Source organism: Triturus cristatus, chromosome 6, assembly GCF_964204655.1.
Source record: "Triturus cristatus chromosome 6, aTriCri1.1, whole genome shotgun sequence".
In the NCBI taxonomy this organism is placed as follows: domain Eukaryota; kingdom Metazoa; phylum Chordata; class Amphibia; order Caudata; family Salamandridae; genus Triturus; species Triturus cristatus.
In genome coordinates, this window is record NC_140589.1 from 1,830,570,271 (window position 1) to 1,830,582,480 (window position 12,210).

Here is a 12,210-nt window from a genome sequence, read left to right on the forward strand (position 1 = left end):
TATCATCCTTTTTGATTTCCTTCTCGTACTCTTGAAAAAGAAACCTATCTGATTGTCAAATCTTTTGTTTTTCAGTAGGACCACACGAGGTGCAAAGCCTGTTTTTCTGAGACATCTCCTCTACATGTGACAGGTGAGCAACAAAATCCTGCATGAATATTTAATTTTATTGAGCTAAACGCAACAAGGAACTTTGCCCACTGCCCAGTGTTGTTTTGCTAAATAAAGTTAGAGGTGTAAGAGAGTAATAATGCTTCCGCACAGGTGTATGCATTGTTCCACCCTGATGCATAGGTCCATGCACAACGAGATCTTTCTTAGAGTACTTGAATCTTCCGTTATTGAACCAGAACAGTTTTAGGGCGCTAACTCTTCAGTCCATAATCCATGTGGACTGCAATCTGCCCAGAAAGATCGATATGGCTTATGAAAAAGAACTTGTTTACCATGTTAGCTTTATGGAGCTGACATCCCAAGAAATAGGTGCAGATTGCGATTGGCACCATTGTGACCACAGCCGGGGTAGAGGAAATCCCAGTGCAAGAAGCAGATGTCATTTTTATGGTTTCTTTTTTAACGCATATATACATACGTGACATTCTGCCATAATAGCATGAGGTCATGTGTGCTCTCTTTACTGCACCAGGAAAAAACAGTAATTGTTATTGACAAAGCTCTATCCATTGGTAACTTCGAGACTTAAAAGCTAGCCATAGACTCCACCAGAATCTACCACATGCCAAATTCCCCCAGCTGTATACTCAAAACTGTGAGATCACAGCATCCCCAGTTTAGTGATCTGTCAGTTCCCAAGTTCCTCTTTATTCACAAACGACATACATAACATATCTGAAAACTTACATTGTTCACCTTTATCAGTGCATTCTGTAGTCACACAAGTGTATCCACCATTGTAGTGTAGTTCCTATTTCCCTAATAGGTTCTGCGCATTGGAATAATATACCCTATAGATTTGGCATAGGACTGAGGTCAGTATGCCCCTATCGAGTATATTAAACTGAATTAATTTGTACCAGCTAACTCAGAGGCCACTAGAAACTCCTTGTAAACAAGAAGGGGGTAGTTTCTGGCAACCGCATAAACATGACCACTTTGTTTCCCTTTAGAATCGGAACACTCTCAGAATCGTGGAAACATTAGATAACAATTTCACTCAGCTAATCGTGCATGCTTAGTTTCTTCAGAGTTTACACAGAAAGAATAGACGGGCGTTTCAATGAAAGGATTTATTGAACAGTCTTGTTTCTCGTGTAAGAGATATGAGCTGTTATAGTCACAAGACAGTATGCAAGATATATTATGTACAGTGTAAGCAGTAGAAAGAAATAATACTGCGCTAGCATTATCTTTTAGCTATGACACATATATTCATATACATAAATAACATAGGCTAAAAATGCGAGTACTCATAAGATGCTTCTCTAACTAGTTCTACCCCAGTGCACCTAACCTAAGTGTATTACTATGTAAGAAGTAGGTGCTGTATTCTATAGGATGTTATTCTATAGTTTAGTATGGCATGCCAAGAGTCCCTCTAGGTTCTAGTCTGCTCCATACATTGAGAATGAGAGAGGTGGGAATCTCTTTCCGGGCTTGAACTCTAACACCCCGCAAAGTGAGTCAGAACACTGGAAGCTGGATTCTCTGCGAGCAGGGATGACCGCGTCTCTTGTCAGTGCGTCAGGCCGGGACACGGGCTCCTCTAAAGTCGAGGTCTCTTCCTACTTGCTTGGGCAAGGGAAGGTATATTTATACCTGGTTGGTGCCTTGGAATGTTAGCATTGACGTAAAGTCGGGCAGAGGAAGACGTCAGGAATGAACCCTTAAGGAATAGCTGTTCATGCATAATAAATGGGTTCTTGGAGAAATCAATAAACCTGGGCAAGGGAAACTCCCAAGAGCTTAAGGTTCTGGTTTCTAAGAACTCGTTGTGACGTTGGGGTGGACGGATGTATGTGACCATGCCTGTATTTGGATAGCATGGCTAATGCCTAAATAATGACTGGGATCTTATGCCTATATAAGGACAATGCGAATTGTGCCTATATAAGGACATGTTTCATGAAAACCTTCATATAGACACCTAAAGTGGAATACAGCACCCACTCCACTTTTAAATGAACAATTATACAAAATGCTAAACATAAAATGCTAAACATTAAACTGAGTACCACACGTTGCTAAAAACATTTGTAAAAGCATACTAAAAGAAGTCTATTAATTATTTTCGTAAGAGAACCATAGAAAGGGTCTATACATACACAGTATATGGCCCACAACCCTTTGTAGGGCCGGCCGCATTATTTAGGGGAGGCATGTGAAACGTTGGTAGTGGTTATCAATGTAGGTGTTACACAGCAAGTCGCCTACAACCCATGGTAGGCCGGCCGCGTATTACAAGAGGTACTGCGTAAGACTGTAATGTGGAGGAGCCTCGAGACCCATTTTCAATATGAATAACATAATAAAAAGGAGAAAGAAAAGAGAAAGTGAAAAGCCTGTAGAAGGAGACAGAGGGAGATTAACGGGTAGATAATTGTAAGAAGACGGAAAAGCTAGGGAAAAGAGAGAAAGCTAAGACAGGGGGGTAAAGACAAATAGAGTGAAACCGGGGGGAGGAGTCGCATTCCTCGTGAAGTCAAACAATGGAGGTCCAAGGCAATGTCGAAAAGGAGGAGGGTGGCGGGCTGGGGGGAGGAGGAATGGGCAAAGGCGTTTAATAGTCGGATCATGATCTGAGGCACAACATGGTGGACAAGGGGCAGGGTCAGTGTGATTATGCAGTTAGTCTGTCAGGTTCGGGTAGTATCACGGTGTCCTCGAAGAGGCGTAGAGCCCAGAGCTTCGGGGGCAGAAGACGTGCGTTTTCCATTTTACAAAGGTAAGTGACCAGTGGCTGCCATATTTTGGTGAAGCGAGTGTCGTGGGACTGCAAGCGCGCAGTAAAGAGTTCCATAGTCACTGTGTGCCAAAGGTGCGTGAACCAGATGTTAATCGGGGGGGTAGGGGGAGTCTCTGCTTTTTTCCATTACAAAGCGAGGAGTTGTTTAGCGGCCCCTAGCATGTGGAGGGTGATATGCCAATCACTACGGGTAAGTGCGTGCATATTGTAAGGTTTGAGGCCTAGGAGAATTGTGACTGGGGATTCAGGCAAGGGGAAGCCGAGCACCACTTTATTATGACTAATAACCTCTTTACAGAATAGAGTCCGGAGCAGACAGGCCCACCAAATGTGAATTAAATCGTCCGGGGAGCTCACGCATCTCCAGCACAGAGGAGAGGAAGCGGGAAACATCTTGTGCAGTCGAGAGGGTGTGTAGTACCTCTGTGTCATAATCTTGTATGTCTTTTCCCGTTGAGTGACACTGTGATAGACCTTCGGTATATCCCGCCACAGGCGGCTCCACTTGGCTGGTGCAATTGTAGAGGAGGATGCTGACTGCCATTGACGTTGATATGGATGAGGGGCTACCGGCGGGGAATGTTGTAAGATCTGATGGGTCCGAGAGATGAGTCCCTTCGAGTCGTCAAAGGAACGCACTAAGTGTTCAAAAGGGGTGAATGCTCGGGTGGCGGCCTGCATTGTAGCAGACGTGGACACCTGTTAGAAATGGGATCTCTAGTTGGCTAAGGCTTGCGCCAAAGCCAGGCAGAGACCACCACTCTAAGTCAGGGCTGGGGAGTTACACGCCAAAGATAGCCCCTGCTCACCCCCTTGGTAGCTTGGCACGAGCAGTCAGGCTTATCCCGGAGGCAATGTGTAAAGCGTTTGCGCGCGCACACAGCAACAACACCCTAGGCCCACCACAAAAGAAACTCCACACAAGGTTATGTATAAAAAATAGCCTTTGTATTATAATAAACACATTAGATGATAATCACATAATTTACACTGTGCCAACTGGCACTGAGCAGAATTTTACAGGGGACTATTTACACAAGACAGGGCCACATGGACCACTGTCAGAATTAGCACCAATCACCAATTGTGAATGTAGAACATATACCAACTGTAACACAAATTATAACTGTAGAGCACAACCAGTAACTACTGGCGCAATAATGAGAAAAAGCATTAGTAGTTAACACCTCTTCAGTAACTCTGTCGAAGGCACAAATTGCGGTACTAAATAAAGGAACATCCTTTGTGCCAACATTTCATACCACACCATTTAATACAGAGATTGAATTTTATAAGTTTATGAGGAAGCTTAGACTCTGGTATTTCTTCTCCAATCAGATCCCCACGAGCACAATTTCTATGGACTCGGAATACACAGGGTTTAAACCTAGAAGTACTTGTATTCCTCCAACATCACACAAGGTTCTTTTTTTTTTTTTTTTTTTAAACCGTTTATTACAATCTCAAATATATACAGGTATGGGCCTACAACCTTCCGGCCGGCCGCTAAAGTGACAGAAATAAATGACATATATACAATAAGGCACTTGGCGTTACAGAGACGCTAAAACAGGAGGTATCAACAACGTGGGCCACATGACTCTGAGCCCACAATACGGTTTCGTTTTATACAACACAACAACATAAAACCACACCCGCAAGGCAACCCGAGAGTGAAAGTGACAACATATGCTCCTCAAATGGGGGGACCCCAACCATACACTAAAATCGAAGGAGGGGAAGGGGAATAGGCCGGGGACTGGGAAAACACTGTGCCCGGGATTGAGGGAGGGGGTCATCTAGGGGGACGGAGCTGGTGAAGCGGGAGGCAACAACGGCGGCTCGCAAATACCCCCGCGGTAGGCGTTCCAGGGGCCCCACACCTTCAGCCACGCCCCAGGCTTACCCCGCGCCACATACACCACCTTCTCTCGGAACATGCACCAATCCATGTGTTCTTTCCAGGCCGACACTGCCGGGGGCCTCTGGGATCCCCACAGTTGAGCGATGTCACGTTTAGCAATCATATAACCCAGCGTCACCCATCGCGTCTGCGGAACCGAGTAGTCGGTCGGTTCCCACACATTCAGCAGGCATCTCCTCGCTTCAGGCACCAGCACGACATGCGTAACCGCTCGCAGGACCTCATGCACACCACGCCAGAATCGCTCCACCCTCGGACATTCCCACAGAATATGTAAAAAAGTCGCCAATGCACCGCACCCACGCTTACACAGTCCATCCTCGGCATAGCCCATACGCAGAAGCCCTGGCCCCGTCATGTACACCCGGTGAAGTATCTTAAGCTGGACGAGGCGAAGGCGAGCCGGGATGGCCACCTCCTTCGGGGAGGCCACCGCGGAAATCCAGTCCTCGTCGTCCAGCTCCAACCCATCGGCAACCCAAGCCTCGCGGAGCCCAATCAGTAAGCCCGAGCGGTCATTAATCAACTTCTTGTAGATGAGGGAGATCGTGCTGTCCGGAACGTGGCCATCTAGCACTCTATCCTCCAGTGGGGAGGACTCCGGGATGGCGGCCACGTCTGGGAAGACAGAACCCAGTGCGTGACGGACCTGCAGGTATCGAAAGTATTCACTGCCCTGCAGCTGAAACTCCGCCTGCAGTGTCTCGAATGTTTTGAATCCTCCCCTCGTCCAGAGATCCCCCACTGTACTGATGCCTATCGTGTCCCACCTATCGAAGCCCTTCGAGGTCCATAGGGAGCCCAACCTCTCAGACGCATACAACGGTGACGCCCGGGTCAAACGGTCCTTCCATCCCATTGCTGCATTGGCCGCGTGCCATACTCGCACCATGACACGCGTGGGTCCCGTCAGGCGGGAATCGGGCACGCTAGTGTAGAGCGCTCGATTGTAATCGCCACCGGGCAGGAGCGTCTTGTCCATTTCAAATGCCGGGTTTAAGGCGGGCCTGTAAAGGCCGTGATTAATTGCAGCTAATTGGGAGGCCCAGTAATACCGCTTAATATCCGGGAGGGCAATCCCTCCGTCATACCACGGGAGCGTCAACTTTGCCAGGGCTATACGCGGCCTCCCGTCCCAGAACAGGCGGCGCTGCAAACTCTCCACCTCACGGAAGTAGCGCGCCGGGACCAGGTCCATCGAGTTCTGGAGAGCGTATAGAAAGCGCCGTAATGACATCATCTTGAACAATGCCGCCCGGCCGAGCGGCGAAAGCGGCAAGCGCCGCCAGCGCGCGACGTCCTCCTTCAAGCGCTGGAGGGGGGGAAGCAAATTCCGCTCGTAGCGGGCCACCGGGTCCAGCGTAATATAGACGCCCAGGTAACGAAACCCCTGCGAGGCAATCTGGATCGAGCAGCCCCGCGGGAGAACAGGAGCCTCCCCGGAAAGCACATAGACACAGGATTTAGCCCAGTTGATGACAAGACCTGAGTTACGGCCGAAGGAGCGCAGAACATCGACCAGGACAATCAGTGATTTACGCGGGGAGGCTAAGTACAACAGGATGTCGTCGGCATAGAGGGACACGCGGTCCTCATACTCAGGGGTCCAACGGAGACCACGGATAGAAGGGTGCCACCGCAGCCACTCCGCCAGGGGTTCCAAGGCCAGTGCAAACAGGAGCGGCGACAGGGGGCAACCCTGTCGCGTGCCCCGTCCCAGCACGAATGGGGCCGAGACTCGACCATTCACCACCACCTGCGCCAATGGGTCAGAGTACAACAATTTGACCCAGCTGATGAATCCCGGGCCAAATCCAAATTTCGCCAACATCGCCCAGATGTACGGCCACTCGAGCGTGTCAAACGCCATGGTGGCGTCCAAGGACGCCAAGATGGCCGGCTCCCGCACGAATGGAACACGCGCGAGCACCCCGTGCAAGCGCCGCAGGTTAAGGGCCGTGTTGCGATGGGGAATAAAGCCGGACTGGTCTTGGTGGACCAGATCGCCCACCACGCCGACCAGCCGGTTGGCAAGCACCTTGGCGAGGATTTTAGGCTCCGCATTTAAGAGCGAGATCGGCCGATAGGATGTAACCCGGTCTCGCGGTCTCCCCTCCTTGTGGCACACAAGGTTCTTGACTCTTTTGAGGCACTGGTCTAGAGAGACCTCTCTTCCTTACTGACACCACTTAAAAAACATCAGAATATGACAACTTCAGATAAAAGAGCACTCCAATCATTGAAGAAAAATGAATCATTGACATTTCTTCCCGCTGATAAGGGGGGTGACCTGAATGTAATGGACCGCAATTTTTACGAGTCCAAAGTTAATGAGATGCTGTCAGATGAGTCGACCTATTTACCACTCGGTCAGGATCCCACTTCTGAATTTCAAACAACTTTACTACACATACTGACACACGCCAAAGACATGGGATGGATCAACACTAAAACATTTGAGTTCTTGTACACGAAATTCCCACGCAGACCATTCGTATACATGTTACCAAAAATTCACAAGAATTTGCATGATCCCCCTTTTCGTCCCATAGTGTCAGGATGAAATTCTATCCATGAACCTCTGGGTAATTATCTAGATACATTTTTGCAACCCTTTGTGCAATCAGGACCCACTTACGTTCAGGACACAACTCACTTTTTAAAGTTACTGGATGAGCTCACTTTACTTCCTGGAGAATCAATATGGCTAAGTACAGTTGACGTTGTGTCCCTCTACACCTCCATACCCCACTCTGAAGGTATTGAGGCCATAGAGTGGGAGCTATTACAACAGGGGAATATTCTAGCCAATGAGGTTTTCCTTCTTGAACTACTACAGTACAGTCTTTTCCACAGCTACTTCAGGTGGAAGGAAAGATATTTCCTTCAAACTAATGGTACATCGATGGGTTTTGCGGGGCACCTAGCTACGCAAATATCTTCATGATGAAGTTTGAACAAGAGAACATATTGAATGATTCATCATGGACAGACCATCTCATCGTATACCGACGGTATATTGATGATATCTTCATTATGTGGCATGGACAGAAACAAGACCTGGAGAGGAAGCTCAGTGAACTTAATGAATTTAACCCTAGGATCCAATTCACATACACTTTGGATGACCGGTCCATATCCTACTTGGATGTAGACATTGAATTACAGGAATCTACTATCACCACCAAGGTTTTTAAGAAATCTACTGACCGCAACAACACATTATTGTATACCAGTTTTCATCCGGAATCTTTAAAAAGACACTTACCATTTTCCCAATTTTTGAGAATTAAACGCATTACTTCAGACCCGGCTCAATTGACAGAAACTCTAGACAACACTAAAAAAGATTTTTTGACACGAGGGTATCCACAACAGATCGTGGAAGAAGCAGCAGCAAGACTAGAGGGGTTTCCAAGATCAGCACTTCTAGAGAAGAGAACCAAAACACCTGAGAACAAAGAAGTCTTCGTTTCTATTTTCTCGACCCCCTCACCTGCCATCAAGTAAATTATTCTGAATAGATGGGATTTATTGCTGACAGAACCAGACTTTGGCGATCTTTTCAAAGATCGCCCAATTTTCGCGTAGAAACGATCACGTAACCTCAAAGAACTACTTAAAAAACAGGACACACAAGTGACACAACAACACAAAGGCATGATGAGATGTTATAACTGCTCACACTGCAACAATGTGATTTTAGGCACACACATAGCACACCCCTGGTCAGGGAAACCGATTAAACTTAATTTCTCAGCCAACTGTAACACTCAAAATGTTATTTACATGATACGATGCCCATGTGGCCTGTACTATGTAGGCAAGACTGAAAGGTCTCTACGCACTCGCATCACATAACATAAAAGTAGAATCCGTACTAAAAATCTCAGTTCCCCCTTAGCAAGTCACTGGGTAGATGCACATCACACCATCGCACAACTAAGATTCAGTGTCATAGAAGTAGTTCAAGATCTAAAGGACAGGGACATGGCCAAACACATCATACAGAGGGAGACGTTTTGGATCAGGTACCTTGATACCATGAATCCCAAGGGATTGAATGATCGCATGGAATTTGCATGCTTTCTATAGAGCATTAGTTCCATGCCACAGACTAGTTGGTAGACTCAGCTTAATCCGGCAGGACCACAACCTTGAGAGCTCCCAACAGCCCCTAGGTGCCGTTTACGATAAGATGTCACTACACATTCCTCAGTCTCAGTATAGGGATACTCTCACATAGTAGGTGGTTTACTTGTCATTACTTGCCCCAAGATAAGCATGGGATCTAAAGATATTAGATATTTTTTTATAACAAATACCGATCACTCATTTTTGGGATTAGTTTCATTGCTCATTCATTTCGTGATGATCATTATTCTAATAATGCACAGCATGAGGAACTTTTATGTGTGAGGATTCTTTAAATTAACTGAAGTCATCTTTGTACAAGTAATGTCATAATAACGAATGTAGAATGTAACCAGCCATCAACGCATTTGATCTTGTTTGTGTTAGCTATTCTTATAATGTACAGCACAAGGAACTTGCATGCATGAGGATTCTTCAAATTAACTGCAGTCATCTCTGTACAAGTAATGTTCTAACAGCGAATGTTGAGTGTAACCAGACACAAACGTATTTGATCTTGTTTGTTAGCTATGCTTTCCTAATTCTTATGTATGTGGACCCATTTGACATGTGACCTTGTCTAAGCCGGATATATAACATAGACAAAGAGCTCATTTACTGCAAATTCTGATGCAAAGTTTATTTATTAATGCTATAAGAGGATCACAGTGGCATACACTCCAATGTTCATGTTTAATGGAGGATGACGAATTCATTCATTTTTTGTGCATTCTGATGTAAAGCATATTTATTACAGCAATAAGAGGAGAATATTGGTACACACTCTAAGGTCTATGTTCAACATAGGAACATTGATAACATCAATCACCCTTTTACACAATTGTGGTTGGCTTTCTGTTTTCCCTACGAGCACCAATATTAAAACAACTTAGTTTTACTCTGAACTTAAATTCAGTATTATCTGCCGGCAACACTCTGTTTCAATATGGCCGACATATACTACCAATTAGGCGTTCATTTACCGTCCGTTATCGGTTTCATTAGCACTAACGTGACTCGCGCTCGAGCACTCTTTTATTGGCATAACGCACGGGGCTTTACTCCACCAGGACGTTTGCATGAGAGTGGCAACTTTTGATACACCACATGTGAGTAATATTTGGGTTATGGCATATAATTGAGCCGTAAGACTTTAAAGTCTAGCAACGCCCGTTACATTTACGTTTTACGTGTATTTTACAGAGAGCACTCTACAGCTTCTCATGGTGTTTGGAACGCATACGCACCTGAAGCTCGAAACGAGCTTGACACGATTCGGGTTCTCTGGTTTTTTGCTTGCAATTTTGCATAGATATACACAGCGACGTGAAGTAGTGGTGAGTTTCCGTTTTGCACCTCGCAATTAACAGTGAGGTTCACGTTATGACGAACAATTTGTGCTTACACTGGCTTTTTGTTCGACAGAGCGCAAGTCATTCATTCAAATAGTAGCTTTGGGCTCGAATACCAGCCTACAGTTGGTTTACTTAAAGGTAGTTATTGTTGTTGTTGAAATTGACAGACACAAATTTATTTAAATTTTCTGCGTACTGGGACAGATGGCACCCTGGTGTTCTGAGGGCAGCGTGGTTCTTTGACTTTCTCTTTTACAATCACTTTTCTGGTCTACCATTAACCCTAGATAAATACGTATAGCTCCACTCTAATCCTCCTGGTTAGCAGAGTACCATTCTTTTCTATTAGCATTTGGATTTCACCATTGATAAACAAATTCAGAGATATTTTAGAATGTGATGAATTCTTCTGTTAATTTCATTTGTAGATATCCCCTGAAGAAGGGTGACGATATCACCCGAAATGCATTGGGATTGAGTAAAGTTTTTTGATCTACTAGATGGATTGTTGGATGTACAATTTGGACTTGATTTTCAATCAGATGTGTTAATAAAGAAGAGCACATCAAGAAGAAGGATTCAACTTTGGTTTATTGAGTTATCATTTGGATATTTTTGATTATGTCATGAAGTTTGTTTCATTACGTGTTTATATTGTGTACAAGCAAGTAAAGCACATTTAAGTGGTAATGAATAGTTAACACACACTCACAATTGAGTGCATACGGTAGTGCACATCCTGTCTAGAACATAGCGCTCTAGTAAATGTTTGCAATAATGACCTCAGCATTATCACAATAGAATCAGGTATAAAACCTATCCTGTATACATCACAGGGGCATAAACACATTATGCAATTTCTCATAAGTCTAACGCATGAGACTTTACCTCCTAAGTATAATTACACTAGGGGCGTATATCACACAGGGAAGTATAATCTCCCTAACATAAACCTAAACAGGTAAAACAACCTCCTATGCAGAAATCATATCTAGAGGTATAAAGCACCGGGTGCGCAAAACATACTACACACGGTATATTCCCTAACACCATAATCATTAACACAGGGTGCGCAAAACATACTACACACAGTACATTTCCTAACACCATAAGCATTAACCCAGGGTGCGCAAAAACATACTACACACGGTACATTTCCTAACACCATAAGCATCAACACAGGGTGCGCAAAACATACTACACACAGTACATTTCCTAACACCATAAGCATTAAACCACAATAGAACTTCAATCACATTAGGGTCCAGGTTGCGCCAGAACCTAAACGTAGCAGCTGCCCACTACTTGCTGGGCAGCTGGGGACAAGAACAGGGCCTAAACGCTGCAGCTGGCACTAAGTGCTGCGCAGCCGTGGAAGTCAAATATGAGGCATGGGCTCTCAATGGCCCTTGAAACAATAAGCCAAAACGTTGGAGCCACCTAGGCTCTAAAAACAACATGTCCCCCAGTACTGTGGAGCCACACGGGGCTCCTGAAATTAATATGCGCCAATACAGAACAGAACTTGCACCAAATCCCTATGGGGCGCACTGGCGTTTCCAATAACATATGCCCCCGACCCTTGGAGCCACACACCGGCTCTGGAAACAAATGTACCCCCCCCCCCCCGTTGGAGCCACGGCTCATGTTGGAGCGGCCCGCTGCCATCCGGGGCCGCTCTACCAGCATCACGGATACCGTGCCTTTACCAGGCACCACAACAAAGAAACAATTATGCCCCGTAATCGTAGGAGCGGCCCGCAACGGCGGGTCCGCTCATGGACACTACACAGCGGCATCGGTCATTTCTCCCGCCCAGCCCTCACTCACCGGGCTGACGGGACACTCCTCCTTCTCTCGACACCACGGGCGGC

General features: G+C 45.8%; 2 protein-coding genes across 7 annotated transcripts in view; one reads left to right on the plus strand and one right to left on the minus strand.

Moving 5' to 3' along the window:
* The window catches only part of LOC146822122 (uncharacterized), a 517,517-nt gene that overhangs the window by 276,196 nt on the left and 229,111 nt on the right, over positions 1 to 12,210 (minus strand). The window lies entirely within an intron of this gene.
* The window catches only part of MAPRE3 (microtubule associated protein RP/EB family member 3), a 767,705-nt gene that overhangs the window by 244,010 nt on the left and 511,485 nt on the right, over positions 1 to 12,210 (plus strand). For 4 of the 6 annotated variants that reach the window (XM_085613228.1, XM_085613226.1, XM_085613229.1 and 1 more), the window contains one exon: positions 76 to 133. The gene's annotated coding sequence lies outside the window, so the exon portion shown is untranslated. The remainder of the gene's footprint in view (positions 1 to 75; positions 134 to 12,210) is intronic. The other 2 variants (XM_085613230.1, XM_085613231.1) reach the window with 1 other exon arrangement.